Raw genomic sequence first — 6,834 nt, 5'->3', positions numbered from 1 at the left:
TTATATGTATATATATATATAAATTATTATATTAATTATAATATTAAATACATAAACTCTCTAAATTCTTTAAAGTGGAATCTCACTCTATAGAGTGAAAATTGAGTCAATCTTGAAAAAGAGTGAAGCAATTTTCAATCTTTACAAGTGAGAGAGATTTCACGTTTTGCAGTAAGATCTAAAAGTTTTAGAGAGAAAATAAACAAAAATTTCAATTCTTCGATTAGCTTGAAATAAAACCCTTCGTTTGTTAATGTAACGAACTCCACTCGCGTGATGGAAAAGTAGATAGGATTGCTTTGAAGTTTCGTAAAAATAAAGTTATAAGCAGACTATAAATCAGTTGTTGTACTTGCTTAAGGACGGAAGCTTCCAATACTGAAATTTTCTACTTCGGTAAAACTTTGTACACACTTAAGAAGTTTCTCGAGTAAGTAACTAAACATTTCGTATTTTCGTAAGGATTGAGGTAAAGGCATTTAACTTTGGAGATTTTGAGCCAACAAAGTTTGCTTGTAAATCATTTTATAAGCGAATAAGCTTATAAATAAGTAAAAAGTTGTAATGCAAATAGATTAAAATGTAATCAATAGAAAAAAGAAAAATCCTTGACAAAATTATAATGCGCACGTTCGTGTTTATAGGTGTACGTGTAATAATGCATCTTTGTACAAGTAATAAACTTATACATACTCTTGAAATTTTTTGAAGTAAAATACATTCCAAAAGATTAAAAATTTAATCAGTCTTGAAAAAAGAGTGAAAATATTTTTATTTTCAAACAAGAAAAGCAGATTTTCACTCTTTAGAAATAAAATTTCATTCTTTTGGAGTGAAAATCACTCTAAGGAATAAAGTCTCATTCCAAAAAAAGAAGATATTATTCCTTTGGAGTGAATCTTACTTCAAAATAGTAAAATCTTACTCTAAAAGAATAAAAATTTGCCACTTTTGTTCAAGAATGAAAAGTTTCACTCTTTTTTTCAAGACTGACTCAATTTTCACTCCAAAAGATTTAAACGGTACATATAAAATCATAAATTAAAAATACTGTGAAGAAAATAAAACAGATTCACAGATAGACGATTTCATTTAAGTAAGTTTTAATTACCGCTAGCCGACTTCAATACGATGTGATTTGAAACTGCGCTGGGTATTTGGCTACAATCCGATTTGCTTCGAAGCTGGCTTGCCGGTGATGACCTTCAGTGGCAATAATTTTACGATTTAAACAGGCTTCGGACTGTCGAATTTGTCGCGAGTTTCCTAACGACGGACCAAACTTGGTTGTTGCCGCAGCGACCGCAATTGTATTCGATTCTGACTGTCTAAGGTACAAGTTAAAGCCGCGGAAATTACTGTGCGCTATCCAGATTTCTGTCCCACAGAAATGTACTGAGCTGCCAATGCAGAGCACCATATCTTAATTTGCCAAGTCGATTGGAAAATACGTATAACAAAACGTTAAAATCAAAGTGATCATGTTGGAACTAAAATAAAATTAACAGTCAATATTAATTTCTTTTGGAGCTGCAATATTCTGTATAAAAGTAGTAATTCATTTAACTTTGTAATTTTGGTCATTTTGGCACAAATCATTTTGGCGCGAAATTATATATTTTTAAATAAATTTCCATTTTTCCTTATTTTTTGGTCAAATATCAATTTTTATTAAATGAACATTTGAAACACAACAAATAGAAAATAAGTGTCCTAAATAGTCAAGCTGGATTTTTAATTATTAAATAATTCGATGTAAATTTATATAACTACATATTCAATCCTGCAAAAACTGCACGTCGAATTTAATTTTCAGTTTTGTAAAACGCAGTCCTAACAGAATTAGAGTAGTAATATTACAAATTAAATTGACAAACTATTTAATAATATTGTAGGGACCGGCGAAAAAATTAACGAAGCTTATTGAGATTTGAAAACTCGAGAGCCCTCATTTTCAATCCTAGCAGTCTGTGTGCTACGCCCCACTGTTGACGCTCCACTGTTGTCACACTTATTCCGGTCGTCTATATATACTTTTAAATGGCCTTACGGTTCTCTTTATTTTCCTACAATATTGATGCTCATAAGTATCTTAGAAAGATTTTAATAATTTGATGCTGGTACAAGCATTCCTTACAAAGATCTTAATAACAAAAACACTTAATAATGTAATAGAGTGTAATAAAAAGTAATCCTGAATTTTTCTATTTTTTGAAAGCCTAGTAAAACAGTAAAAAAAAAAAACTTAAGCTGAACAAAAAAGACCCAGATTGCAGAGAAAAGGATTAAAAAAAAAAGAATGTTTTGAATGTCCAAACATCTTTCGTTTAAAATAAGGCATTGCATTAAAATTCTAACGCGCATAGATACATATGTTTCCTCTCTTACGGGAAATTATTAGGTTGTTCGGAAATGAAAGACGATTTTCAATCAGACGCGTTTCAAATGATCATGAACGGTCGCATTCGATAAATTTAATCTCTCAGCGATCTCACGAGTTGTTATTCGCCGGTTTGCATCAATTGCCTTTATTGTGCCTTCATCAGTTTCTTCAACTGGCCTTCCAGAACGTGGTGCATCTTCAACATCAAAATTGCCGGATCGAAATTTTGCAAACCAGTTTTGGCACTGGCGTTCTGTCAATACATCTTCTCCATACACATCGGATAATTTTTTCTTGCTTGAACAGCATTTTTACCTTTCCGATAGTAAAAAAGTAAAATATGCCGAAAATGCTGCTTTTCACTTTCCATATTTGATAGGGCACCAACCAAAAACTACTGCGTAGAATCAATCGAACTTTTTTCACAAGCAAGCCTTGCTATACCAGCTGTCAAAATATATAATGATTATGCGGCTTAAGTGTAAAGTTGGCTGTGAAAAAATACAATAAGTCCTCTGTTGGGAAAAAACGAAATTACTTTCCGAACAACCTAATACATTAATTTATTTGATAGATGTAGACAAATCCGCGCTCGTTGCATTTAAAAGAGCGATCGTTCAGAGTGATACTGATCATTTTTGACCGGGCGTTCATTACGGATCACGTAAATGTTAGGAATAGTCCACTTTCAAGAGCGTTAACACGCGCTGTAGGCGGTCGTTGATGCTGCTACACGCAATTATCTGGCTTTCAGTGGAAAGCTGCGTCGCGACGCAGGTCGTCGGTTAACTTGTTGGCATGCTAATAAACCAAAAGCATTTCCTCTCAGTTCGCGCTGCCCACTGGCGGCATGCGGTTTTGCGCAAACTTATCTCTCGAAAACGCCGTTGACTCGACACCGGTGACCGTCGACTTCCTGTCCGTTTCGGTCGTCAATTCCGGATGCGCCGACAGCATAATCCGATCGGACGGTCGCCACGACGATCAAGGAGTAAACACGCGCCAAAAAGGCGAAAGAGAGGAAAGGCCAAGGCACGGCAAATACGTCGCGATGTGCAGTCGGATAAAAAAGAGACGTGTCCTGAAAGTTTACCGTACTGTTTTTTGCCATGTCGGTAGATACTGTTGAATCACAAAAACCGCGATCATTTTTGACAAAATTATTTTATACAGGGCGTCTCATCTGTATCGCATTACTTTTTTTTAGTAATGGATGCGTTCGGCAAACGAAACATTTCAGTGAGAACGAAACATTTCACTTAAGCTAGAAATACATATAAAAATGTAAGACATTGAGACATAAGCAATAGACAAATCAATCAATCACGAACTATTTTCTTTATACTACGTTCTTTATTGTGATTGGCCAATTCGTTCGTTTTGCTGCTTAAATCTTATTGTCTTACGTCTTTTAATATGTTTCTAGCTTTAGTGATAATTTATTTTCATACGTCTGTTGAATGCAATTAATTTCTTTAGACAATTCGAGATCGATTTTTGCTTTACACTCTTTGCAGTATATTTACAATTAATCTACAATAGGAATCATATCGCTCAATTTCGATTGTAAATCAAATTATAAATCAGAAAGAAAATTTGTTGCCTATAATAAATAAAAAGATAAACGAGTCGGTGATCGAGTGATTGGAATCGTGATAACAGCGTATAGAAATATATTTTTTGCAGAGCGAAAAGAGAAACTTCAATGGCGTCCCATACATTCATATAGATGAAAAAGTATTCTCTTCCATAATTTTCTGGAATAAAAGCCGTGGAAGCTACGATTTCACACAAAACTAATCACCTTTCCGATTTCGAACGAAATTGACTCGTGAATTCAATGATGTACGAAACATAATACGCTTTTTCAATATATATGATGTAGAAAAAAATCGCATTTTTCTGCACAAAAGAGATGTAATCTTTTATACATGGAAAATATCATTTCACGCAGGAGATTAAAAAATGCAATTTTTATATGCAATTAGGAAGATTTAAACAAACATATCGCAATACATAAAAAGAAATAAAAAATGATCCACGATGCGTCAACACGAGATTCAATTTTATTTCCAAATATTGAACGTTTTGTTATATCGTGACGCGAAAAGACTGTAATAGAAAAAGGATTAAACAACACATTGTGTTGTAAAATTATAGTTTAAATTCAGATTTGAGAAATCACTTATAATTGATGGGGAGCGAGTCTCGACAGGCGTATCACAAAATTTATTAACTCTATTTTATATAAAGAGACGCAGAACACTAAGAATAATGATGTTCCACCTACTTGCGGCGTCAAGGAAGACTTAACATGTGTATGTATAATTAACTGGCTTCATGCCTGACATGCGAATCGTCACGGAGAGTTCAGCATATCCTTGGAGAGACACGTTCTACAGCACGAGAGCTCTAAGGTCTCTGCGGTATTCGCATTATGAAATTAGGCTAATGGCACCAGCGTTACATAACTATGTTCAACGTCAAACCGCCAGAGCTTTAATGCAAGTTAAGATCGTCTTGAGAAACATTTATCATTTTGTATTTTTATTTCCAGTTAAATGGCAAGCAAAAAGCAAACATTATTTTTCATTTGAACACGTCGAATAAGTAGGAAGTTACAAATAACGATGCTCGTTCATTTAACTCAGAAATAAACACCTGATTTTTATAAACTGTTACCTGGAATATTTTTACACTTCTGATTTATTAGTAGTTATTCAAGAACGTTATATATATGTCACAAATTTAGTTACATTTTTTCTGAAAAACGTAAATAGAAACCAAGTAAGTATTAAAATAAATAAGTACAAATTAAGTAGCTTATTATGATATTATTTATAAAAAAAATAAAGATTTTAATTGCAATATAATTAATTAACCCGTTTTTCTCTTGCGGGTTTTCGATAGAATTTATTTATTTAAAATTTGTTTTAAGAATTATTTATAATTATTTTATAATCTGTAAAGAATAATCATTAAAAAAGAAAGAAGACATATTAAACAATATCCATACGAAACAGTATTTTACAATTTATATTTTTCCATCGCTGTGGTGTAAAAATATTCCCATGTAGCTATTCCCAGGCTATTCCCATCTCGCTGCAATTCGAGAGCTTAATAAAGCTAATAGCTTTTCTAGTTAAAATGCAAAAAATTTACAGATAAAATTATTAAAATTATGATATAAGAATTCGAAGTGTAATTTTCGAGACGGTGTTAAGTTGGATCGTATAATTTGCGTGACGTGCGACATGGTGAAAATCGAAGAGAGAAAAGTCATTTATGTCAAATAGGAAAAGAGCAACGCGGTGTAGAATAAACTCTCTGCCGGTTACACCGCTTATCGCGATCCAAAAACTCGTGTAATCCGACATGGAACCTCGATGGAGCCGTTCACACGGTAAATTCCGTTGCACCACGCTCCGTCGCTCTATGTCGTCGACATTACAATCGATTATCCCGGATTTCGTCGGATTTTATGTCGGCGCTATCAAACGTGCGAGTCCATAATCTCTAGATATTATAGCCAGCGTGGATAATAATTTCTTTTGATATTATCTCTAATGACGAACATATAAGAAACTAATACATCCTAACACAGTAAAGGTTAATTAAAAGTATTACTGTTAACGTTTAATTAACCTTCTACTCGCAATGTTGGATTTTAAAGTTGAAGGCACAATCGATTTTTTAATTATAAATTTTGATAGCTGAATTTAAATCTGTAAAAAATAAATCAAATATCATCCAACTTCTATGATAATAAAAACGGCAAAAAACTTAAAAACTTATTCAAGCTTCCAACAAGTATATACAAATTTTTTCAGTATACAGTCTGGAATAATATATTGTAAAATTCTGTATTGAAGTTCGAAGGTTCAAGTTGCAGACGAAGGGTGAAAATTTCACATTGATGACGGAGGGTGAAATTTGAACAGATCGTCGCGTAACAAACTCAGAGAGAGAGAGAGAGAGAGAGAGAGAGAGAGAGAGAGAGCCGATATTGCGCTTGTAACGTTTACGATTTGACCGAATAACGACAAAAATCCGGACGAAACGAGAAGCGTAATGGTTACCACGGCGTCAATTAAAGCCGGCTAAAAAAGTCGCGAGGGAACACGTGAAATATCGATCATCCGCCTTTTACGAGGGTGCGCTCGTAAAAGTGGAAATTAATGGGCAGAACAGGTGCACGCGAGTGACTCGAAGATCTCCGCTTTCGAAGGAGCGGCGCGGTCTCGACAGAGACGCGTGGAAACAACGTACGCGGATAAAAAACTGTTACGATCGCTCTTTTTACAGCTTTACAATGGGGTTCGACGTGAATCGACACACCGACGAAACTTTATGCCCATATCGGAATGATTTATCGAACGGCGCGAGACGCGTCGCGCCGCGCCGCGCCGATATTCGATACGTACCCAGACTCTTTCGCTTTGCCTCCTCTC

At 34.4% G+C, this 6,834-nt stretch overlaps 1 protein-coding gene across 2 annotated transcripts in view; it reads right to left on the bottom strand.

Moving 5' to 3' along the window:
* Positions 1-6,834, bottom strand: part of LOC108756829 (E3 ubiquitin-protein ligase TRIM9) — a 115,024-nt gene that overhangs the window by 10,980 nt on the left and 97,210 nt on the right. The window lies entirely within an intron of this gene.

The sequence above is a fragment of the Trachymyrmex septentrionalis genome, unplaced genomic scaffold (assembly GCF_001594115.1).
Source record: "Trachymyrmex septentrionalis isolate Tsep2-gDNA-1 unplaced genomic scaffold, Tsep1.0 scaffold13, whole genome shotgun sequence".
Lineage (NCBI taxonomy): Eukaryota > Metazoa > Arthropoda > Insecta > Hymenoptera > Formicidae > Trachymyrmex > Trachymyrmex septentrionalis.
Note: the sequence above shows the minus strand (reverse complement) of the source record. Positions and strands in the feature narration are given on the sequence as shown.